We start from the raw sequence: 26,407 nt of genomic DNA, 5'->3' as shown, positions 1-26,407 counted from the left end.
ATATATTTCTAGAAAAAAAGGATAATGGCTTGGTAAATAGTCATGTAATTAAGGTTACTCAAGTACAATCTTAATTCATGTGCAATAAACTAAGCCAAGATTTTAAATGCTATCAAATTATCTCCACAATAGTGGTTTCAACATATGTTCCCACCCCACATTGTATAAATGTTTCTATTCCCCCCACAGCTTCATCAACTTTTGTTGATAATATTTTTCCTCATGGTCCATTCATAAGTCTTTTCCTTGTAGTTTATAATTTTTGTGTCCTATGGAAGAAAATTTCCTATATACTAATGTCATACTCCTATTCTTCTTTGTTTTCTTCTTCAAGTTTTAAAGTTTGAAATTTCACATTTAGATTCTAATATATCTGGACTTTATTTTGTGTATGGAGTGAGGTAGGAATCTAACTTAATCTTTTCCATTCTTATCAGATGTCTTTGTTTTTAGCATATTTTCTTGTGGTTTGGATTTTTTTACTTTATGTCCTTAACCATTAATTTATTAATAATAATCAAATTAATAATCAGAGTATTGATTTATTTGAAGTTCCTAAGTTCTAGTCTTGCTCTTCATTGTGTGCATAATTTTATTTCTTGAAGGATTGTTTGTAATTTTAGATTGTGAATTCATCTACAGTGGGAATTTACTTGTGGGTCTGGGAAGACCTGGTTGTAAATGTTTTCTTCTTACTTTTACCAGGTATCATTGTTGTATCATAGCCCCCAAAACAGTCTTTAACATAATTTCTTAGCCAGAATTACAAAAGGCCAGAATCAGCCAGGGTCAACTTCAAGCCTCTAACAACACACAAGGCTGTGTCACAGTGCTGGCTAAATTTGGCCTCAGACTGAGTCTTCTCATTAATCCCAAGAAACTTTCTCTGTATACTAACTCAGTCTTTTAGGAGGATGTGAGGAAGATGAATGAGTACAACTATGTTTTAGATATTCCCAGCAATGTAGAGCAGGAAAGAATTAAAGGAACTCAGAGAATAATGTGGCCAATATCCTACCTGGTTTCTGGCTTTCACAAGTCCCCCACAGTAACCACACATCCAGGCTTACCCCCAAATCACTGACAATAAAAGAAGAAATGGTTTGTGTTTGAAAAGTGTGATACTTTCAGCAGACTACAGGGTTACAAATGCGGGTAGGAGAATTTGACTTTATAACAAATACCCAGGCCTGCCTGTGCTCTCTTGCTCTCTCACTCCTTCTCTCTCTCTCTCTCTCTCTCTCTCTCTCTCTCACACACACACACACACACACACACACACACCACACACACACACAGAGTAGTGTAAGATAAATTGAATATAGAAATGGTTCTGGGATATTGTTAAGATTATCTGAACCCAGGCTTCCTATCCTGCCAATACAAATAAGAAGCTCTAGAGCAGATTATGCTAAGTGAAGTTAGCCAATCCCAAAATAACCAAATGCAGAATGTCTTCTCTGATATAAGCGGAGGTGACTCAAAGTGGGGTTGGGAGGGAGAGCAAGGGAGGAAGATTTCCTCTAGATAGGGAATAGGGGTGGGAGGGAAAGGGAAGGAGAAGGGGAATAGCATGGATAGTAAAAGGAGACCCTCATCATTATACAAAACGTATAAAGATGTGAATTTGGTGTCAACATACCTTATATACAATCAATCAATATGATAAATTGTGGTATAAAGGTGTATTGAGAATTGTAATGCAAAATAAATAATTTTTTTAAAAAAGAAGCTCTATATATGTAATAAGAATTTAATGCATTCCACTGTCATATATAAAAAAAAAATAAAATGAAATGATAAAATTAATAAATAAATAAGGAGAACACTTCCCTATTAAAAAAATACAAAACAAATTATAACAAACAATCTTTTAAATGCATAGCAGAGCTTACAAGCAGGGAAGCCCCTACACATCCTATAGCTGAAGGGAACTGAAAGCCAGGCCAGAGAGTGAAGGAGTGTTTGTGGGGAGGACTGGTGTGGACAGATTTGGCTAACAGTAATCTTGAGTTTGAATGTTAATGCCTATGTAGGAACAACAGGGTAAAGGACTTTGATATGTCAAGGAAGGTGGAACCTGAGACCCCTGCATAAACTTGGAATTCCAAAGCATTGAATCTCAGAGAAAGAATAAAACAGGAGAAAAATCCAACCCGCCAGCACAGGGATCCTTGTCTGTGTCTTCCAGCATTCTTAAAAGAGGCTAAGTTTTCCTGAGAATTCATGTTTACAATCTTCTACTACGTGAGTTTCAGTTTGACTATTTATATCTATGTGGTCTTAGAAAACTCATAGAAATTATGTTAAAGGTTGGGCCTTTCATGTTATCATAGGCTTGAAGTTGACCATGGCTGATTCTGGTCTTCAGGTCTCAGTTTTCCCCTCCTTGCTACAATATCACAAAGCAGAAAGTTATGAATCCAAAGCACTGGAGACCATTTTACCCAAACATTAGCCAATTTGCATTTTTATTAACATTGCACAAAAACACTTCACTTAGATCAATTTGGGGAAGAACAGGATGCCCTTGTCTGAGTGCCTACCAATGAGCAAATAGTAAGATCTGAATTACTGAGGTTTTGTGACAATCTCTGAATGGGTGAAGCTGACCTAAAAGTTCCCTTGACTTGGGCTTCTGTGCATTCGTCAGTTGCAGAATTCATCAGCAGTATTACAGATTATTGGCTTCTGGGCCTAAAGTTTTTGTTCTTTTCACTAAGTCAATTTTAACTGAGCCACACGTGACATTCATCCTCGTGAACCTTGAGAAAGGTGGGAGTGTTTCTGTTCTTCTACTCTGTATGGGGATAGAGTAGGTCTTCTGCATGCTAGACAAGCACTCTACTACTAAGCTACATCCCCAAACCTCTTGCTCTGCATTCCAAAGCCTATTATGTGAGCTTCTCCCAAATCCTCAGAGCTTAGTCAGGGGTAAAATCTTTGCTATTTTACTACTATTTGCTTGCACAAGTACAGATCTAATAATGAATTATGAGTAAAGAACAAAGAGGGGGAAGCCACCATTTCTTGAAGGATAGTAATTAACCAAAATCAGGTATCTCCATATAAAGTTGCATGAGTCATTTCAGTTCTATCCAGTATTCCCATTCAAGACTATGTTCTTCCCAGGTGTGTTCTTCCTACCTCCCTGGGATGCTCAGAGGTGTCTTGCTTTCTTTCCTTCCCTCTTGAAAACCCTGCTCATGGGAGGTCGCCTTCTTCTTGCTGAGGGAACTACTTATCTTTGGCACTGTAGAAGATAGTAAGAACATTGGTTTTATAGACTGAGCCTTTGAATAGAGCTGTCAATCATTCTGCAACTCACCCAGTCACCTACCTTCATGATGCTTCACCTACCTCACTTTACAAAAGAGAAAACAGACCCGGAGACATGAAGTTTTTGCTTACCTTACCTTGGACTTGGTATAATCAATTTCTCCAGAATTCTACTGGCTCTGTTCCTGACAAATGATAGAGGACCAATCGTTTGGGTGGTATTGTGAAGAAATCCACTTAATCTGAGACAAAGAAAGATGTTTGTGTTCACATGAGTAGAAAGGGCTTTCTTACTGAACAGCTTTTAAAATACCTGCTATGACTGCCAAGAAGAGAAATGTGACTAATTAAAATTAAGTATTGCAAAATAAGTGACCATGAGAAGAACTTTTTTAGATGTAAAGATGTTACCATGTGGCTATTTGCATTTGATGATTAAAGACAACAAAATTGAGACAGGAGGAGAGAAGCCAAGTCGCCTATGGGGTCAGTTAAGGAACGTCAAAATAAACAGCTTCAAAAAATGTCTTAGTCAGCCATCACATTTATTCAAAGGTGCAATATTGAAATCATACTCTGTGCTACATATTAACCACGTGGCCCTTGACATTTTAGCTGGAGACGAAACCCTAAGTGTTTAAATAGAAATGCAGCCACTGCATTTCCTGATTATTTTAAAACCTCTGTTGTTTTTATAATTGACTTTGAAGCAACTTATTTTTCTTTTATTGGCCCTTGTACAAAAAGTGTGTTCAACACTGCCTTAAGGTCACTGTGTTGTAAGAGGGAACAAAGAGGGAACAAAGGCTTAAAGAACTGAGCTATGCTAGAGAAAGTGGGCAAGCATTTTAGTACCCGTGGCCTTTTTATTAACTCTCAAAAAGGTATGCCTGCGTCCATGTGCCACTATCTTCCAGGATGCCATTAGATTTGCTTATTTGTAAGGCCAATCATTATCAACATGTAGAAAATAAAAACATGCCCCAGTGATTTTGAGAAGCAATCCAAAGGAAAACTATTTCTTCTGCTGCTCCCACGTGCATACCTTTAAATGCAAGTACTCTGTGATCTGTCACTAGATTCACACTAAGGGAACACATGGCCTAGAGCAAGGATAACCACCTTCTGCACCCCCAAACAGAGCAGTCCTGGTCCTGAGGCCTTATTGAATAGATGATATGTTTAAAAGGGTTAAACAAGAAAATAATGAGTGAACAGGGAGGTTGTTCAGGGTCTATGATTTAATTCACCCACCTGCAATGTGTCTTCAGCACTTGGGGTGGGCGGAGGAGGGACAGACTCCTTTTTACTCAGCCCGTTGACTGATGGAAATGATTGCCCTATTCCAGCCTAAATTAAATGGGGTTGAGGCCTTGGAGTGACAGCAAAGTGACAGCTGCCCTTTCAAACCCTGCCTTTTAAGTGTTTTCCGAGATGTCAGGGGAAAGAATTAGGAAAGAGGAGCCTTGTTATTAGAATAATGTTAGGCCTGCGGAGGTAGAATGTGCTCATGGGGCTTTAGGGGAAAAGTGCACATCAAATCACGGCTGAGAGGAACAGAGGTGCACTTTCACAATAAAGGAGCCCAAACTCTGCACAAGGTGGCCTTGATGACTGCTTCTTCAGGTGGCAGCCTTAGATGCTGGGGGTGCACAGGTGGACAGGTGGACCTTAGCATGTGAAGGGCATCTGTTGAGTGTTCTGGAGCAAGGGGACTGACGTGGATTCTTAAGCCTTCACCATTAGTAATACTTCACAAATCCATCACGGCCTATCAGTCTCCCCTACCTGGATGGCTCTCCACCTAAAATGCTCTTGTTCCAAGCCAGTGGGCACACTCAAGGTGACATGACTTGCCCTTTCTCATCAGCTTTGAGATCTGCCTAATGGTCATGGGATCATTGTGGAGCTGGAAAGAACTTAGCATGCTTTGGTTTAAAGAAAAAGAATTATTTTATTTTATTGGTACCAGGGATTAAACCCATGGGTACTTAATTCTTAGCCACATCCCCAGCTCTATCTATCTATTTATTTATTTAGAGACTGAGTCTTGCTAAGTTGCTTAGGTCCTCATTAAATTGCTGAAGCTGGCTTTGAACTTTCAATCCTCCTGTCTCAGGCTCCTGAGCTGCTGGGATTACAGACATGCACCACTATACCTGTCTAAAGAAGAATTTTATAAACGAGGAAACAATGCCCAGAGAGGTGAAGTGACTTTCTCAAGGCCTCTAAACAAATTACTGGAAAAGCCAGCTTTAGAACTAGCTGTCCCAATTCTTAGTTTTATCCTGAATTCCCTACCCCACAAGATCCAGAGATGGAGAGTGTCCTGGGTCAGGGAGAAACTTTTCAGGAAAAGGGCAGTTTTCCTCCATATGGCACCACAGTCCCTATACTGCAATGCCACAAGCTGCTTCTAAACTATTTGAGAAAGTTCACTGACTTTAAACATCTAAAAAATCCCTAGGCCCTCCAAAAATCCTGGGAAGGAAAAAAATAAACTGGTACTTAGACCCAGCAGTCTAGGTGGTAAGGTTACATCTCTGTGACACAGCGTAATTGCAAAAGGCTTTTTGTGACTGCTAAGTAAGGAATAAGGAGATGGAGACATTATTTTTTTGAAGAGCCAGCTCACCCTTTTGCCTGGTGTCCCCTTAGGCATAATCAAGGCACTTAAGTACACTTGCAGGTAGTGTGACTCTAAATTTTCTCCAAGAACATAAAAACTCACAAGCATTTCCATGGGGGAGGCTGGGACACAAGAACCCATAGAAATACACTTTAGCATTGGGTCAAAATAGAGTTTCTTGTTGGAAGCTCTGGTTCTCATCATGTTTTTTTCTCAACGTTTATTTATAAAATGTGAGGATTTTATGTGTTTTCAGCTTTAAAAAATGCATTAATAGGCTTTGGGGGCCTTGGGCAGTTCTGTTTATGTTCCTCTAAAAGGCAGATCTATGAAAGATAGGGTTTCTCTAATTAGAGCCAGAGGCCAGGCTGGGAAGGAAGTTGCTGCAGAATTTCATGTGCTGAGAGGGGGTCCAGTCCTTCTTCCTTCTAGGACCCTGCCCTCTCTTCCCTGCTGCCTTGTAGAGAAAGGAGAGGAAGAGAGAGATTACTTAACCACTTGCCTAGTGAAACGGTACAACTGGGTGTGGGAATGAAATCACTAATAAATACCATTAGACAGACTTTAGAAGCAAAAAGCAAATACCCCTGTATGCAAAAATCTTAATATTTTGATTTGTAAATGGGCTGAAGAGCTGCCAGTTGAGAACAGTCAGGTGACTTTGACAAGTGATTGGATTAGAAGTATTTTTTTACAGGCTGTACTTGCTCATGCCACATTATTTCCCACTGTTCCTGGGGCTCTCTTGATGGTCCCCCACTGTGCTGTGCTTGCTCCTGTCACAGCTGCCCCTCAGACTTCTTCCTTCCCATCCTTCTTCTCTCTTTGCCTTTGGCCCAGTCAAGCCCTGCCTCAGTTTGAATCCCACCTCCTTTCTCATTTCCAGCAGTGGGTGCTCTCTCAGCTAACTCTGTCCACAGTTGCCACTCCTCACTGTAGCTACTGTCTGCTGTGATTCATCCAATGTCTCTTCCTCTTTTGAAGATGTCACCTCTTGCTCCCTTTGGGGGAACTGTGCATCGCCCATTCTGTGAGTTTTCCCAACGGTGCATTCCCAGAATTCCATTTATAATCCTTGCTGTACTTTTTCTTTGGTTTCCCAATTCAGTGAGAGCTGCTCAGAATGGGAACTGTGTCTACAGAGCTCACCACTGAGTCATCTTTGTCCACCTTGCTGCCCAGCACATGTGGGAATCTAGGGATCCCTTAAAGAAGTAGATCAGCAATCAAAGGGCAGAGCTTCCTCACTAGCCAAAGATGAAATACTTATTATTCAGATAATTCATGCAAAACTTCATTTTTTTTTTGTACTGGGGATTGAACCAAGGGGCGCTTTCCTACTGAGTTCCATCCACAGTTCTTTTAAATTTTTATTTAGAGACAGGGTCTCACTAAGTTGCTTAAAGCCTCACTATGTTGCTGAGGTTGATCTCAAACTTGTGATCTTCCTGCCTCAGCCTCCCAAGTTGCTGGGATTATAGGTATGTACCACTGTGCCTGGCAAAACTTCACTTTTGCACAGACGATTCTTTTTTGTTTTTTTATTTTTGAGATATTGATGGATATTTATTTTATTCATTTATTTATATGCAGTTCTGAGAATTGAACCCAGTGCCTCACTAGAGGCTTGTGGTAGAGCAGGCAAGTGCTCTACCACTGTGCCACAGCCTCTTGCAGAGACAATTCTTGATGCCATATCCTTATCCATATATGCTGATTTTTTCCCCTCTGTGTTTCAGTTTGGCTGCAATTATTAGGTCAGAATGAAGCCTTTATAGTGAAACCCTTTGTGGCCTGGAATGTCTAGAAGGCAGCCAGGGTACAGTCACTGAGCTGAGATTCTGTGGGAAGCAAAAGAAGATGCCAGGAAGTTAGGGCTGCAGACAAGAAGGGAAGGGTCAGGGCAGAGGAAGTGTGAGTGGGAGACAATCCTGGCAGTGCTCAATGCTCAGAGTACAGGGTCTTCGAGGGGCTACCCTGAACCTCCAGGCCCCTGTGAAACTCGTCTCGGGCATCCTCCCAGTCACCTGCTTTCTGTTTACTTTTTTTTTTTTTTGGAATAATTATGCATTTCCCATTTAGAGACTGGACTGCTAGGGCTTCTTTTCTGGCCAATGTTTCCCTGGGAGCTGTTTGGAAGGGCTGTGAATAGCAGGACGGGGTCTCTCTTGACTCTCCCCTACTTGATTTCCACACTAGAGTGGCCAATTGGATCTTTATCTGAAAACTTCCACATAACCTGGGATGGCATCTCGATTTCCCATAAGCCTATCTAAAAAGAAAAACCAAGCCAAAGATGGAATGCTCAGAAAAATCACAGCTCACCAGCCCTTTTGTGGTTTCTTTCAGCTGGCTCAGAGCTGATCCCTGGTTAAAATGTGAATTGCTTTGTGTCCCAACAGTTCTTTTTGTGCCCAATTCCCCTTCTCCCACTCCTAACACCTGTCTTCAAGTCCCCAGAACCTTCATGATAGCTTTAATTCTCTTATGACAAAAAAACATAAAGTAATGTGATACTCTTCAGGGGTACTTGCAATTTTGGGAGGAGTACTGGGGATTGAACTCAGGGGTACTCCACCACTGAACCACATCTCCAGCCCTATTTTGTATTTAGAGACAGGGTCTCACTGAGTTGCTTAGCGCCTCACTGTTGTTGAGGCTGGCTTTGTGCTCATTATCCTCCTGCCTCAGCCACCTAAGCTGCTGGGATTACAGGCATGTGTCACCATGTCCAGTGGATACTTGCAGTCTCACAAGGAATGAATCCTTCAGCTTAGAATGAATCTAGGTGTGGAATTTAGGTACCAGGAAGAAGGACTTTTCTGGGTTGAGAGCCCCTTCTAGAGCTGTTGAATCATGCTATGCATACGTCTGCCAATTGGCTCATTCTTGAGTCCAGTCTTTCTTATTCGTGATTCTTGTGTGTGATTTTATTATTTCTGGGTGAGAATGACTTCTAAAGCATTCTTCTCAACCCTAAGACACTAAATCCAGCAATTTGGGGGAGCATAGTAATGTTGACCCAGGAAAACACACTAATATCCCCTAGAATTGTCATGTTTTCCTTTAAAATTCATCAAATACGTGTTGTAGTGAGCAGAGAGTGTTTGTTTCTCATGTTTAGTTTCCCAGTGCACAGTGTCTGGCACATAGTAGGTGCTCAGTAGATGTTTAATGAATTGTAATAAAGTGACTTTAACCACACCAATATAACCAGCCCTTGTTGTTTGGTTTAAATCACATGTTGTATTTGCTTGGAATCTGTAAATAAAGCAGACTGGTGTTGGTGCCTTATTCATTTGTGTGCTCTTAAAGACACAAAATACATAACTAAAAGTTGCTTAAACAGACGGTTTTGTCTTTGTTTTTGTTTTTCCTCTCCACACAACACCACACAAGTAATGCAAAGAAAGGGGCTGTTCTGAGGTCCAATGAGAACATCAGGGAGCTGGGCTTTTTTCATCATTCCTGGTGCTTAGCCTCAGTGGATGAGAATTGCTCACTCTCAGGCTCACAACATGGCTGCTACAGCTTCAATACCATCTTCGCAGCAACTGCATTCAAGGCAGAAAGCAAGGGGTAGTGCCTCCAACCTTCCTGGTTCCTCTATATCCTTCACTAGGAAAAAAAATCTTCCCTGAAGCCTCGAGGTAGCTTCTTACATCTGATTGGCCCAAAGTGCACCAATCACAGTGCACAGGAAAGGTTCTTACTCAGGGGTTCCACAAGAGAGCCCTTCTTACCAACCATAGAGCCCTTCTTACCAACCATAGAGCCCTTCTTACCAACCACATTGGGAGGAGGTGCTTGTCTGGTAAATGACAAAAAGCATCAGCTGGGATTCAAGCTCAAACAGGGAAACAGTCTTCTCAGGCAATTTACTTACAGATAGAAATCCTAGTTATCTACTTCTTCCTGAGGCAGACAGCCAGTTAATAACCAGGAAGGAACTAGGAGTTCCAGAACTGTAGTATTTTTAAGTCAGTGTCTTTTTAGAAGTTGCTAGGGAGGGGTTGGACTACTCTGCCATGAAGTGATTTCATTTTAGGGCAAATTGTCTTGAAATGTTTTCATTAGCTTAAAGGTCCCCTCCAAATTTACTTCTCTTCTAAAAGGACAGACTCAACAAATTTTACCCTGAATTATACTTAATCCATTTACATGGGAGTTCGTGACATTTTGACTAATATCATTTCTTTAATATATCAGTAGTTTTTATGATGCAAATTTTTATTCCATTCTTGATCCAGTAGGTGAGTATGGGTGAAGGACATTCAATGGATGCCAAAAATAAATTTCCCCACTATTTTCTAAAATAGAAAACAGCCTATTTTATAGATTAAAAAGTTGAAAACAATAATTTGTTGGGGTAACTGGGAGTTTGGAAGAAAAAAGGTTGGCCATGAGTTGATTGATTTGGGTTGGTATATGGCCATGAACAATACACGGAGATTCATTATATTATTCTATTATTTCCTAAGAAGAAACAAAAATATAAATAAGAATAATTTTTTTAAAATCAATGATCATAATAAAAATTAAAATTCAATTGAATTTCATGCAAAATTTCCATACTGGTGAAAAAAAAAACAGCCTGTAATTTGAAAGATTAAGTGTTTTGGAAGAAACAATCAAATTCTCCAGATATGTAAAGATTTTCCCACAATTTCAATTTATTCCATATCTCCAGGAGCATAAATGTTAGTAAGTTTGGTAGAAACGGCAGTGATTCAAGAATCTATCAGTTGACTGAAATGTGATCATTTGGGACACAAGTATGCAAAGAAATACCCCACAGCAGCGGAAGCAAGTGGGAATCCATCACCCCTTTGATTTTCTTGCATGGACAAAGGAACAGGAATTCCACATCTCAAGTTCTGGCTTAGGATTTGACTCAAGACCTATGAGGCCATTGAGGAAAGCCCACTTTTTACTAGTTCTCTGTGTTGCTGAAGATATAGAAGAAAATGTGGTCTGTGCAAGCATGGTGACAAAAGGAGCTGACCTGGACTTGGGGCACTAAAGCAGCTCCAATAGGAAGCACAAACTGGGATCTGAGGGAAGCTGAGGAGTTGAGCAGGTACTGGGCTGGGGAGGAGGAAGCTGAGTGCTGCAGGGAGACTGAACAGCATGTGCAAAAGTACTGAGGTGGTGGGAAGAGACAAAAAGTGTCTCCAGGGATTACCTAAGGCCTGGGTGTCTGTAGGGCCTGGATTAGGAAGAAAGAAGTAGGAAATGAGTCTGGGGGGAGAACAAGGATAGACCATGCATAGTCATGTGGAGGGAAGCAGCAGCCCAGAGTGCAGTAGAAGGGACTCTGTTTTGGGAGGGATCCAGCAGGCCAAGACCAAGAAAAGAGAAAATGGTAAGTCTTAACTTGATGGTGTCTGGCCAGTGGATCCTCATAGTTCTAGAGCCGCATCCTGTTTGAAGTTCTTTCCAGTGTGCTGGGTAATAATTCCCTCTTGGCACATCCAAGTTATTAGAGGGAAGTTATAAAGGCAGGGGGGAAGGACTGAGTCACTAAAGAGTCAGGGCAAGAGCTGGGACCATGAGTATCAGGTGAAAATCAGAATCTCAGATGTGACTCAAATCTCAGATGTGACTGTATGTGGCCATCAATGCAAAAAAAAAAAAAAAAAAAAAAAAAAAAATATATATATATATATATATACATATATATATATATATATATATATATATATATATATATACATATATATATATATATATACTTTTTTTAAAGGTGTTTTAGTCAACATGACCAAAAGATATGACTAGAACAATTTAGAGGAAGAAATGTTTATCTTTGGCTCTCAGTTTCAGAGGTTCTGTTCATGATCAGCCAATTCCAGAGCTGGAATACAGACTGAGGCAGAACAGCAGGGCAGATGGGCATGGTGGAGGGAAGCAGCTCAGAACATGACAGCCAGGAAATAGAGGGAGAGCTCTGCTTATGGGACAAAATATGAACCCCAAAGGCACATACTCAGTAATCCAGTCCTCCAGTCACACCCTACCTCCCTACAGTTACCACCCAGTTAATCCATACCAAGGGATTAATCCACTGGTGAGGTTACACCTCTCATAATCTAATCATGTCACCTCTGAAAATTCTTGCATGAGCTTTTGGGGAACACCTCATATCCAAACCACAACATAGGGCTATTTCTTCTTGGCTATCATTGCATTTGCTGTTTCTCCTCTTTTACGCATAAGATACATCTGTTAGGTTCTCCATAGGAGAGGAATTCCTGGTACAAAAAGGCTGAGATGATAGTGGAATAACTTTTCTGAGCCAGGGGAGGAGGCTGATCAGCCCTCTGGGAATGACCTCTCTCTATCAGGGCATTAACTGCTTGCCTGGTATACACATTACTTAAAAAATGTCTCCAGAGAGCTGATGTTTCATGCTGGGGTGGGGTGAGGGGGCATGTAGAATCAGAAAATGTTGGCTCTGGATGGAACCTTGGGGCCTTGGGGCTTTGGTATCATTGAGGGCAACCTGCTCTTCTGACAGGTGAGAACAATAAAACCAAGAAGGATTTGTATCTGGGTGGAGGTCAACTGCAAGATAGGGAGAAGAGCCCTAGTTCTGCAAGTCTTCCTCTCTGCTTTTTCTGCAGACTGTATTGTATTGTATCAGGCAACTGCACTGGGTCTAGTAAATCCCCATATAACATGGACCTCCTCCTTACAACAGCCTCTGAAAACATGGGGCTTTAGGGGTTTCACTTCCTTTCCTAAATAACATGATGAGAAAACCAAAAAGTTGAGCAAGCTTTTGACACCCAGAAAGAAACTACAAATAGTAGAAACAGCAAAATGAGTTGAGATTTCTATGAACTTGGGCTTCAAAGGAAATAAAGCACAAATTTTAGTTTTTTCTTGGTTCATTTTTCTCACCTAGTTTGGTGTGTGTGTGGGTGTGGGTGTGGGTATGGGTGTGTGTGTGTGTTTGTGTTGCTTAGTTATTGCATTTTTTTCTTCTTCTTTTTTTAAACCTTAAGGGAAGGGTTATTGCTTTTTTTTAAGACATTGTAAATATTTTATGAAACAAGGTTGAGTGGGCAAGTATGAAAGAGAAAATACGTTTGTAGACAGTAGCAAGAAGAAATATAGAATGGATATATAGACCATGTATGGAAGCTGAGAATAGGCACTGGACACCTCCCTTGAAGTCAAAGACAAAGGAATGCTGGGAACCTCTCCTTACTTCTTATCCCTCCCTCAGGTTTTATTTGGTTTGGACCAATTATATGGCACAGAGTCTTCTTTCTGAATCCCACATTTTCCAGGCCAATCATGTGCATGTACACCATATACACTTAAAATACATGAAACTAGTTCAAGAATTCAAATAAATGAATGATGAGAAAGAGAGAGAGAGAGAGAGAGCGAGCGAGAGAAGGAGATCATAGAGACTATGTACAGTACATCAGAGAATGTGATCTATAGAGCTAGTGCTAATACAAATCAAGAGGGAAAAGATAAAGATTGCTTAGTGAGGGGTGTTAGGAAATCTAGGTCACTATATTAAAAAAACAAAAAAACAAAAAGGATTCACACTTATACTAACCCAAAGAAAGACTCCAGATGGATCGAAGACCTAAATGTGAAAGTAAAGTCATACAGCCACTAAGATAAAATGTAGAAGAATATTTTTGTGACTCAGAAAAGGGAAGGATATTCTAAAATGACCCCAAATCCTCACACATGCTGGACAGAGATGGAATGAGAGGTTGGGGGAATAATTACCCATCATCAACCAAAAAAATGCAGTGATGCAAGCAACAAAGAGTTTACATGGAAAGTATAGAAGGATTCCTGCACAGCAACAAGAAAATCACAAAAATTTTAAGGCACAAACAGGCAAGATATAAAAAGGCAAGTCACAGAAGAGAAAATCCAGATGGTAAGCATGTATGTAACGACATGTGAAAATTAACAGAAATCAGAGAAATACAAAGCAAAAAAACAATAGCATATCACTCTATTCCCATGAAATTCTTATTATTTTGGGGGGTACTGGGGATTGAATTCAGGGGCATTCCACCACTAAGCCACATCTTCAGCCCTATTTTGTATTTTATTTAGAGACAGGGTCTCACTGAGTTGCTTAATGCCTCACCAATTGCTGAGGCTGGCTTTGAACTTGTGATGCTTCTGTCTCCAGTGTGCGCCACCATGCCCAGCCCCATGAAATTCATAGTCACAAAATTTGGAAGTCACCAATGCCATGGGGCAGGGGTAATAAGTGGAAAAACAAACTGTTGTGTCCTGCTAGTGGGAATATAACGCAGCGCAGGCATTCTAGAATACAAGGTAACAGAGTCCACTAATCTGCAAGTACTTGACTTTGTATGGTAATAGCATTCCTGAGAAATTCTCAAAAGGTCTGAAAGAGTACAAGTATGCATGTGTATCACACATTATGGAGATTTTGTTTGTTTGTTTGTTTTTGGTTTTGGCAATGAGGAATTGGGCACAAATTAGGAGAATGAGGAATTCATAACCATGGAAATTAGGAAGCAAAATATGGTGAAATATTATAAAATGCAATATGTTGTTAGAAGCAAAAAAAAAGTAGGTGCATACACAAATAAAACTTGAAAAACATACTGATGGGCGAAAAAATAAGAAAAAGAACAATGTTTTGCTTAACACAATATAATTTATGGAAAGTAAAAATACATGCAAAAAGTAGCAGATGATATAACTTCAATGATAGATATCAAATAAACTTAGTATAGGCTGCCATGGGGAAGGGAGTGGGATGATTGTCAAGAACTCCCTGAAACACATTTGATGGAACAAGAGCAGCTGTGGCCTGAGTGATGATGGTAACATATCACAAAATGCAACTGGTGACTCCATCAGCCCTCTGGATCTGAGGTCCTACCTAAGTATGCTCAATAGAACAAAACCAGTGAGGCATCTTAACTGTTCCCTTTAATTCTAAGAACTGCATGCAAAATAAATATTTGATGCCAGGGTTATTGATACCCTCTTTTCTTCTCTAGTTATTTGCTTCCCTATCAGTAAAAATGTGAAAAAAAATTTAATTTGGCAAGCAGTGGTTGCTAGCTATCTTTTGGTGTCATTTATTCCAAAGTGCCCTTTATTATAGCTGGACACTGGCTATCTGGAATAAAGATGACATTTTAAGAGCCCCGCACAGCTAAGTGTGGCACTGGACTAAGTTCTGCTCAGAGGTTGGGGGGTTCAAGGAGAAATGGTTTGCTCTTCTATGAAACTTGTCCTTAAACAGAGAGGGCCTAAACTTCTTCCTATACCCTGCTGGTTGGGCTGCTGGACATGGTGGCTAGCCACCTCTGCATGTGTGGTCCATTCCCTCAGTTAACAAAAATTTGGTACCTTATTAAAGGAAAGTTAAAAAAAAAAAACAAATGAAAACTTCTATGTATGGATGGAAACATGGAATTGACAATTTTACAAGTCAAAAATGACCAAATTCCACAAATTCCTTATAGCATCTAATGGGCTGATTACTTGGCTGTATGTATGGAAGTGCTTCCTGTTTTCCTCTCCTTCTAGGAAAAAGGACTATTCACCTGACATCTTCTAAAGACCAAGAACACCCTCTTCATTCAATTTGTTTAGGGTTCTTCTAAAACTCCTTTTTACAGATAATTTACTAGAATGCAGAAGCCATAACTCCCTAAGAGTGTTGTTCTTGGTGCATGCTCCTTCTGAAGCAGCCCTAGAGCCAACAACCAGGTACAGAGAGTTATTTAGGAGCTGATCCCAGGAAATGAAAACAAAGGCATGAGGAAATGAGATGTGAAAGCAAGGCAGCCAATAAGAGGTATGGTATCCAGCAAGTGCCCATTGTGTACAGGCAGAGCAGACCCCACTGGGGGCTCTGGGAGCTGATATAGAGCAGCTACACCTGAGGGATGAGAAAACTGGAGTAGTCATCCACCAGGCTGGTGGAGAGGGCAGGTGCCTGTTTTTCAGCACTTCCAAGTTGCCATGGGTGGAATGGCCCAACCATCAAAGGAAGCCTTCAGGAAAAAAGGCCCAAATTCTGGCAGTTGCAGGTCAACAGCAGGTATGGCTGTAGGAAGGCCTGAGAAGATTTGAGTGGAGCTCCCACATGTTAACTGATGGCTTTACGAAGACTTGGTAAACCCAAGTTCTCATTAGTTGCTTTTTGAACAAATAAATGAGTGACCTGGAAGTTTTGCATTAAATCCAACAAACAAACACACGAACACACACCCTTTCATGCTTCTGTGCCTGGTCCTCATGCACCTGAGAATTTCTCATGAATATATACACAGGCACAGAGTTTATCCAGCTGTCTAACTTTTGTCGGTCGTTGGATGTATAGATCCCAGCATAGACTAGTTCTGCAACTTTAAGTGAATCTTTGACATCATCACGAATAACACAAATATTTTTGACAACATCAACAATGTCATAGATGTAGTTATCTAGTTCACAGAGAACAAAAACAAAACTCAAACTGAAAAAAAAAAATGAAACCTCAGAGCCAGTTTACACTGCAGAGTCAGAGCAGGGAGAGAAATGGAACCACAGCTGCCTTTTCCTTAGCAGCCAGCACCTGGGACATGGTCCAAAGGTACCAAAGTTGTAATTCCAGTTAGGGCACGAATTCCCACTGGACCTTAAGCAGGTCAGTTCACTCCAGTCAGCAAAATAATAAAGGGCACTCCTCAAGGGCAATAAGAAATGAAGTTTGTAAAGCACTTTGAGATGAAAGCTCCTATTACAGTGTGCAGAAAGGGAGGAGCTCAGAAACAGAGGCCCCAGGCTTAGCAGGGACAGAAAAGGTCAGCATATCCCAGACTGTGCAATGATCTAATTAAGCCTTCTGCAACCCTCACCACCGGTCAAGTTCAGATTTCTGTCTCTCCGTGTAACGTCTAGAAACTACAGATGAGTACAAAAAAGCCCAAGTTTCTTTCTGCTGAGAGACTAAAACACCATGCCCCTTTGAGTCTGTGCATGTGCAAGTGCTCTGTGACTTGTAATACATGTCACCATCTCTCACTGTAAAAAAAAAATCTGTTTTTTACCTTACCTATACTTGAAACACATTCAGGGAGGCAGGTAGCATTGTGTTTGGCCACGGTAATAATAAGCACTGATAAAATATACAGATGATTGTGGCTGTATGAATAATCCTCTTACCTATCAGAGGAATCCGTCTCTTTGAACTTAGGTGAGAGTTTGGTGTTTTCTGGAAAATGTGCATCCATGTTTTTCTTGTTCTATAACTACACAGTCTTGCCTTGTTATTTTGTTTGGTTTGCTCCAGAAACATTTCATGGATCTCTTGAGACTTTGCCTTTTTACTTTTACTCTTCTTTTAAATTTTAACTGTTAAATTCTGGGATTCCTAGCGCTCTAGTGATTATTCTTTGCAGGATAGTCTTCTGGGGCTTTCTTCTCCAGGTGAAAACTATTATATCTCTTTCACCTCTGCATGGAGAGTCTTGCCAAAGCTAGTCTCTAAAGAGAAGGAATTTCAATCATGTGTAGTTGTTCCAATGGGCATATCCCATGCCTTGCCAGTGGAAGGATTTATATTCCTTTCCCCACTCCCCAGGGATAAAACTGAACCCAAAAGCTATCTGGTTTTATTCAAGTCATGCACCAGGAGAGAAATTTATTATAGTTGCTATAGTTATGCACTATTGAGCAAAGTGCCCTAGTGCTCATAAGCCCATGGGTCTACTCCTTCTATGAGCTTCCAGAGGGACCTGGAGGATATGAGTACCAATAATATGAGAGTGTTTTGTAATACTAGCTGTCTCCAACGTCAGATTAGATTTGCAAAGCTTTCAAATGAAGGTGTCTATCACCTAAAGTACCATGAGTGGTAGATAGTTCATTTGTGATAAACTGAACTTTTCAAATGTGATTTTCATTCCCTGTATTTAAAAAAAAAAAATCCTTGTTAACAAAACAGCAAACACATTTTAGGAAATTACTTTGTGCCAGATGGAGAAATTTTGCATCGAAATGGAAGGAATGTAAAAGGATCAAGTGGAAATTATACAACTGAAAACTACAATATCAGAAATAAGGAATTCAGTCAATGTGTTTACTGCAGAAGAAGAAAGATTTGATGAATTTGAAGACAGATCAATAGAAATAAGGCAAACTGGATCACAAAGAGAAAAAAAAATGAAGAAAATCTCTGAATTAGAAGTGCAAGACACCCCCAAATGTTCCAATATACAAGAAAGATAGGACAAGATGTTCAGAAGAAACATTTATAGAGATAATGGCTAATATTTGTCCAAAGTTAATGACAGACATTGACCTAGATAGAAGTCAAAGAGCAAAATTCCCAAGAATAAGTTCTCATCTCCCTATTACTTTCTATTTGACTATTTTGATTTTTTTCATAGCCTATATCATGATTTGAATTTATCATTATTTATCTTATGACTTTGCTATTTCATTTCTTCACTCACTAGAATATAAGCTCCCTGAAAGCAGTAAACATGCATTTTTCATTCAGTAATGTGTAGCCTCAATGCTTAGAAAAGTGTTTGGTACTTAGTGGGAGGTCATGGGTACACATCTGAGAACAGACACTGCAGGTTTCAGCAATTACCTGCCCCCATCAAGATTCTCACTTTCACTGAGTAACTCACTCTCCCGGCTCATCTGTACCTCTTCTTCTGCCTCTCAAGTTGGTAGGGAAAGCCAACATGATAATTTTACCACGGCAAACACTTCAGGTTACTCCATCCGCCCAGCTGTCCATCACAATCAAACAGAGCAGGGGATAGGGCACAGGGCATTAGTGGTTAGGTTTTTCTTAGACTTACTGCATAAACTTACCAGACTTCTCTTAGATCTGGAGCTAATTTTTTCATGACTGTCTTTTCTTATTGACTATCTTCTACTCAGCTGAGTTGTGGTCAAGAAAGAAAAAGAAAAAAGAATTTATTTATTTATTTATTTATTTATTTTTTATTATTTTTTTTTTTTTGGTGGTGGTTGTGCTGAAGATTGAACCCAGGGCTTTGTGTGCATGAGGCAAGCATACCAACTGAGCTATATCCCCATCCAGAAAGGAAAAACTTTTTTAAAAGTGTTTTTAAAATGCAGTGAAGAGGCAAGCTTAAAAAACAAACTACTTCAATAAAATTGATACACATGACTATTTCCTTTATTTTCCCCAAGTGTTTTATCTCTATCAGTTCTATTCTATAATATCCATAGGAAAAGATAAGCAGGTCAATTGCAAAATATTTCAATTGGAATTGGAAAACTGAGATTCAGATTGATTAGGTGACTTTTCCTTATATTTTGCCCAGGAGTGGCTTAGTATTTTAAACCAGCAGTTCCTACATAATGCAAATGGAAATAAACTCACAAGTCCCCTATGACAGGGGAGAGTTGAAGAAGGCATGCTAATAAACTACCTGCTTCAGATTATACTGTCTTTGTTTAAATCTATCTTGAAGGCTGGGAATGTAGCTCAGTGATGGAGCACTTGCCTGGCATGCACAGGGCCCTGGATTCAGTCCATAGTGAAAAAAAATATATCTGTCTTGATATTTCTGAAGCCTTAATCATTGTCAGGAAAGAACCATCTGCTACAAATTTTTTTTTTCATTCTCCAATTTGCTCTACCTAGCAACTTTGTATCTTTATTAAACCTCTCATTTTGTAAAGGATGACACAAAACCTCCTTGATTATGGTTTCAATGGCTAGATAGCATAGCATCATCCCTGTTAATGCTCTGAGACCAACCTGATGCTTTTCCTCTGTGAGATGAGACTCAGCCCAGTGCCTTGGCTAATGAGAAAACTACCAGGCACATGGAAAAAAGAACTGAAAAACCCCTGATTACAAACCAGTATGCAGAATAACTGACATATATATGCCTGGATAAGGTGATTCAAAATCGCTTGCTGAAAGCCAATTCTGTATCTGACCCTGAGTCACATTCTAGAGAATATAAGCATTTATAAACCCAGTTTCTACACTTCAGGAGTTCATAGAGGGGAAGACTGACTTAAACTAACCAAACCCTAAAAATGGATTTTTATCTAATTTTTAAAAATCCTTTATAAACTATTAAAAATGCTAGGCAAATATTGAGGCATTTTTGAACATTGTTATGAATGAAAAAAAGACAATAATTTTTAAAATTTCTTTATTAATCAAAAACTTATTTCTTGGCTGGGCATGGTGGTGCACCACTATAATCCCAGTGACTCAAGAGGCTGAGCAAGAGGATTGCAAGTTCAAGGCCAGCCTCAGCAATTTAGCACAGCCCTAAGCAACTTAACAAGATCATGTCTCAAAAGTTTAAAAAATCAACAGGGCTGGGGATGTGGCTCAGTGTTCAAGCACCCCTGGGTTCAATCCCCAGTACCAAAAAACAAAAACAAAACAAAAAATCATTTCCTAATTATTTCCCCTTAATCTTATCTAGAAGAGGTTTCAGGTTCCTGAGACCCTGTGAGGCTTCACTCAATGGAGGATGGATGGCCAGCTTGAACTGTTGGGGCAGTCCCAGGGCCTAGTGTGACAGTTTCTGTCATATAGCGTTTATTTAATGATTCTTGTTGAAAAATGAAGGCAGGCATTATTTGACTAATAAACGAAGGATGTGTGGAGCACAGAAAGGCAGGATCAACAATGAAGTTTCCTTGATAGTAAATAATCACAGTGGAGATTTTCCTGGGGCCACAATTTCACGAGAATAAGCTGAACCATTCTAATTGCTTCAGAGGTGTTAGATATGGAGTTGAGAATGTATGCTATAGAGTGGGAACTTGCCAACTCTTCAGGATTGCTAAATGGTAACATTTCCATCTGACCTGCTAAGGAAAATATCTTTAATTATTTTCTTCTTTCCTTCCTTCCATTTCTTTAAAATTTGAGTCTTAGATCCCTAATTCAATATGCTTTCTCTTGTTGTCTATGGATATAGAAATATCCCCAGGAAGCAGTTATTTAATTAGTTCAGTAAATAAATCTAAATATATACATTCTTATTTTAACAAAAGGAAAATGAGAATAGCAATAAAACCCAGATGTAATGATGCTAACAGGGGCCTCAGGGAGAGGTAACTGTACCATTGATGGCCACACCAAGGGGATTAGTTGTAGAGACAGACCTGTCTTCATGCACAATTGCTGGGAATTCTAGTAGGATAATTATAATCATTTCTGAACATTGATCTCCCAAATCCTGGAAATGTATCGAGAAATTAGATGAATTCAGAAAATAGGTTTTTTTCTTTTAGATATACATGACACTAGAGTGTATTTTGACATACTATACATACATGGAGTATCCTTATTCTAATTAAGATTCCATTCTTGTGGTTGAAAATGATGTGGAGCTTTACTGCGGGTATATTTGTATATGAACATAGGAAAATTATGTCTAATTCATTCTACTGTCTTTTCTATTCCCATCCAGCTCCCTTCCCTTCATTCCGCTTTGTCTAATCCAATGAACTTCTATCCCCCCCCGCCCCATTCCCTTACTGTGTGTTAGCATTCCACATATCAGAGAATATTTGGCCTTTGGTTTTTTGGGATTGACTTATTTCACTTAGCATGGTAGTCTCCAGTTCCATGAATTTATGGGTAAATACCATAATTTCATTTTTCTTTATGGCTGAGTAATATTTCATTGTGTATATATGCCACATTCTGGAGATAGTTTTTAAAACAATGAAATCCCAGGTGATTTAAGGATTGATTCTCTGAAAATATTTCTAGGTATCAAGGGCAAAATAAAAAACTATTTTAAAGATCTGAAAAGGTTAATGTCTGAGAATAAGATTAAAATATGTCTTAAGATTTAAAACGTTGGGGCTGGGATTGTGGCTCAGCGATAGAGCGCTCGACTAGCACGGGCGGGACCCAGGTTCGATCCTCGGCACCACATAAAAATAAAGGCATTTTGTTGTGTCCATCTACACCTAAAAAATAAATATATGTTTTTTTTTTAAAAAGATTTAAAACGTTCCTAACTCTAGTAGATACTAAAGAGTCAAGTGAGTTGACAGTGGCAACAAGGCAGATTCTGGCATTGATTACAATCTCTAGGTCCCAGGAATTGGCTGAACCAAAACTCCATAGCTGTCTGGTTCTGAAATTGTGCAAATAATGGCCTAGAAAGACATTCCTGAGAAGCAGATTATAACTGGCCACCAGATAAGAAGCTGAACCCAATGCCCAGGCCAGTGTTCTAATTGTGCAATCCACTTTTCTACGTTTTCTCTTAATGGCCCAGCTGAATTTCCTCATTCAGGTCCCACATTATTCTACCTTTGAACCTTGGCCCATGTTCTTTCTCTGGGTACAAAGTCACCATAAATATATACTGTACCCGCCTATCCTGCTGTATCCAGTTCAGGTGCCAATTTATTTCCAAGCACAGTCTAGTTCCAGCTAAAAGGAACCTGTCTGTGCTCTGCCCTTTAAGCTCTTGATCTGTACTCTCTCCATGGAATTAATTTGCTTCCTTGTATTATAATTATTTGACTAAATATATAGTGCAGCTCCTCTCCTGAGCTATAAATTCTCTGAATTCAAGATTCACTTCTGATATATTTTTAACTTGATTCAGTGAATATCAATTTAATACCTCCTCTTTGTCAGGCACGCAGCTGGTGTTCTGCCTCCTTCATGAGACTCATCAGTTTGGGGAACATGGTTGCTAATATGCAAATGGGAAATTGACTAGTCTCAATTTAGTTCCTTTGGTCTTTTTTCAGTTTACTTTTCAAATTCTTTCTATGAAAAATCAATCCCATCTTAAAACACATGCGTTTGCGCACACACACACATACGTACCCACATAGTCAGGCACTATCATGCCATGTCTCACCCCAAATAAGAGAATCCCATACTATAGTTTATCCAGATACACCTCAACGACAATCAAGATCCACTGAGAACTGGGATGTAGCTCAGTGGTAAAGCACTTGCCTGGCATTCATGAAGCCCTGGGTTCAGTCCCAGTTACAAAAAAAGAAAAGACAAAAATTTTAAAAAAAAATCTATTGAAATAGAAACTAAGTTCTAATCACATCAGAAAGTGTATTTTCATGTCCTTTTACAAAGAGATATGCCTTGGTCATTGCCTCTCCAACTAAATCATAGGCTCCTTTAGGGTGGGAGACTATTTTACCCTTTTATATTCAATGTCTTGTATACAGTAGGAATTTCATAATCTTTATTTGGTGTATATGTGGTGAATTCAAATATATATTCTATATCAATTTCGTAAGAGATGAATAGCTGGAAATTTCATAAGGAAAGAATAACTGGAAAATCAGAAAAATTATTTTCTAAGCCTAGCTCAATTCTGTTCTGTTGCAGATCTCTTGAAATCATTGGAATTGATCTACCAGCTGAGATCAGGTTATTTTTTAAGAAAAATAAATAACTAGATGTTTCAGAACTTCCATGAATTATTGGCAGCTAATAAAGCCTGGTATACCTTGAACACTAGGAGTGAGTTAAGTAGGCCTCACCAAGAGAAAATGATATTGGCCCCTATTTTTCCCATGAAGGCCCAATTTTCCATTGCTACCTAAAAAACATAAATAATGCCATGAAACTATGAAGCAGCTGAAATGAATTATAAGTCCTTTTGGGACAAGGAAGAGGGAAGAATCTTTCCCCAAGGATACATTTTTTTTAAAGTTCCTCTTTCTTTTGAAATGCTTCCTGACTTGAAGTTTTTCGAGAATTTCATAATCCCATGAGTGTTAGGAAGACCAGCTCTGCAGAATAGTAGAAAACATTTCTTGCCAATTAGAAATTTATTTGGTTCTGTTGCCTCTTGCTAACACTATTAAAAACTTGCTTAATGTTTTTCAAAATGTCAGTTCCTCAATGTTCCTGTGCACGAAGAAGTACAAAATATACTGCATAAAGCTACAGATATTAATTGCACTATTTCAAGTCCCTAGTATTACCAGTGATATAATACAATGTATTTGTTAATCAGTAAATTAAACCTATTATACCAAGTCAGACTTCTAAGGCTTGTCAAAGTACAATTTTCAAAAAGTCAAATATCTAACTCTTATACAAATATACAGTAAGTATGTATCAAAGATGTATTGAACTCATCAATGAGAGGGCCAGCAGAATAACAAAGCTGATCCAGAAAAAAAGTATGATAATACAGAGAATACACACACACACACACACACACACACACATCTTCAGTGGAAAGGAAAAAATAATAAGATCTCAAATTTAGATACAAAACTGATTTAAATCCTGTAGGGCAATAGAGCCATAACAATAGAGATTACCTTTTTGTTTTTTGTAATGTATCATTGTTTTCTAGAATATCACCTAATGAGATGTGTCCTGAGTAACAGGAGAGTATTGTTTCTTTAGACGGTCAGATGACTCCTAGGTAAGTCTGTTCAAAAGGCATGCAGTAAACTTTGTTCTTCATTTTCATGGAGCATATTTCTTCATGAGTCTTTAATGAAAAATGTGGGAAGCCCAGAATTCTCTAGCAAAAGTCGCATATTCCTATTTTATTAATCTGGCTTAGCTAGCATTCATATTTTCATGGTAGAGACCTGGGATAGGGACATCATAAATAGGAAAGCTTTTTGGAGAAATTCCCCTGCCTCACAGTAGATGCCTCATTGTGGACGTTCACACTTAAAACTAACCCATGTGAAATTAAACAGGCAACCAAGTGCAACCGCCCTCTCAGCTCCGTGCTGGCTCAGGATCTCCTAACATAAGTGCTGACGTTACTTGGAGCCAGAGAATTTGCTGCCTCACCCACACTCTCCCCTTCCCAGTGTGGCCCCTGCTTATTCCCGTCCCCCAGTCCCCACCACACCACAGGCTGACAGTGACCTCTGCCCTTCTGGGACCCAAGTAGACTGCCACCCTTGAATTACCTGATTTATGCTCACTGTATATTTTGGCTCTGTTTTGCTGTTTCCCTCTGAGTTTATGGTTGCATTTATACTGCATTAAACAGCACAAATCAATATTTATTGATTAGATACTTTTTGAACATTTTATGCGCATAAAGCACAGTGACAAGTTTCTTATCCCATTTCTCATTTCACAATGATAAAGGTCCGGTTATCACAGATAATATTCACAGCAATTTCTTAAAATCTCTAGTTCTTTCAGACCTGTCAATGGGGCAGAGTACACCTGATCTCCTTGAATTAAAGATCAGACATGGTCCCCTTCCCAGGGAACTTAACATCAAACAGAATAAAAAAAAAAGTGAAAAAATCAGGGAGACTCACTGGCTCACCTTTGTGTTTTAAGCCAGTGGTAAAAAACACACCTATAAGTCAACCCAGTCAGAGGTTTAAAACTAAGGTACATTCACTGGGAAGGAAAGTTCCCATTGGGGTGAGCCTTTGTGAAGCAGGTAGCTTTTCACACCCACTGGGAAATTTTGGTCCTGTTTTATTTATTTGTTTACTTACCTAATTATTTATTTTTATAGCACTCTGAATCTTGTTCTCAAAGCTTAAATCTCAGTTCCTTAAGAAAGTTCCAGTGGTTTTTCCATGCCACACTTTTCTGTTGGAGGACCTACACAAGGACCAGCCAGTTGATTGAAGAGTCAACTGCAGTGTGGAAGAGAGGGGAGGGGGGAGTGTGAAAGAGATCGGAGGAGCCTGGAGAAATGTCACACTCCCTGACTTTACAGTTCCTGGAAATGTGTAAAGGAGTCATAAGTGGTTGTTAATAACTAAGCAAATAATTGAATGAATAATGAATTAATAAAATGCTTTTCTAACCTCTCCTCTCTTTCTCTGGTGATTTTAATTCATTTCAACATTACTTTAGATGCTATAATAATCTCTTTCTAAAATAGCCTAGGAGTCTCCACAATTTGTTGTTAAACAGTGTGATGGACAAATTTCACCATATAAAGTGGCATAAATGTGGTTTTAATTGGCAGATTGGCTGATTTTCTCTTGCGTGTGCAAAGTCCTTAGAAAATACCCTCTAGGCCCCTCAAGCTGTAAAGCTGGCTGCTCAGCATCCAGGTTGCTCTAAAAATGGCAATTGGATTAAACTCTACTGCCTTGGAGCAAAGATGTGTCCAAACCATTGATTGATTGGTTCCTTTTATTTCAAAGACTAGCTTAAAATAAGAAAAGGGGAAAAAAAAGGAGAAATAATTAAGTCAGAACATGTTTCTTATTCCGTGTGAAGAAACAGTTTTTTTTTTAAAAAAAAATTGCAGTTTTTTTTTGAATTAGGAAATGATTGATTGTTTTTAACTTTACTGTAAAATTCTTAATTCTAAACCTCAAGGAGCTATCTTAAAAATATTTTTTAAGCAAGAAACCCTAGGAAAAAGGACTAGTATGAAGATGCCCATATGATTTTGAAAATACAATTCAAAAGTTGTGATCCATGCCATGGGTTTTTTTTAAATGGCACAAATGAAGCACATTGAATAGTCAATTAGGAACGTAAAAAGGTCTGCTCTTGCTCCCTTG

At 39.2% G+C, this 26,407-nt stretch overlaps 1 long non-coding RNA gene across 1 annotated transcript; it reads right to left on the bottom strand.

Moving 5' to 3' along the window:
* Window positions 1-2,454: 2,454 nt before the first annotated feature.
* On the bottom strand, window positions 2,455-18,839 carry LOC124100764 (uncharacterized). Its single transcript, XR_006854402.2, has 3 exons — window positions 18,755-18,839; window positions 3,412-3,521; window positions 2,455-3,253 (listed from the first exon to the last, which is right to left on the bottom strand). It is a non-coding gene; the product is annotated as an uncharacterized LOC124100764 (long non-coding RNA).
* Between the last annotated feature and the right edge of the window lie 7,568 nt (window positions 18,840-26,407).

This window comes from Marmota monax, unplaced genomic scaffold (assembly GCF_021218885.2).
Source record: "Marmota monax isolate L192 unplaced genomic scaffold, Marmota_monax_Labrador192_F-V1.1 WCK01_AAM20220418_F8-fsc00037, whole genome shotgun sequence".
NCBI lineage: Eukaryota > Metazoa > Chordata > Mammalia > Rodentia > Sciuridae > Marmota > Marmota monax.
Note: the sequence above shows the minus strand (reverse complement) of the source record. Positions and strands in the feature narration are given on the sequence as shown.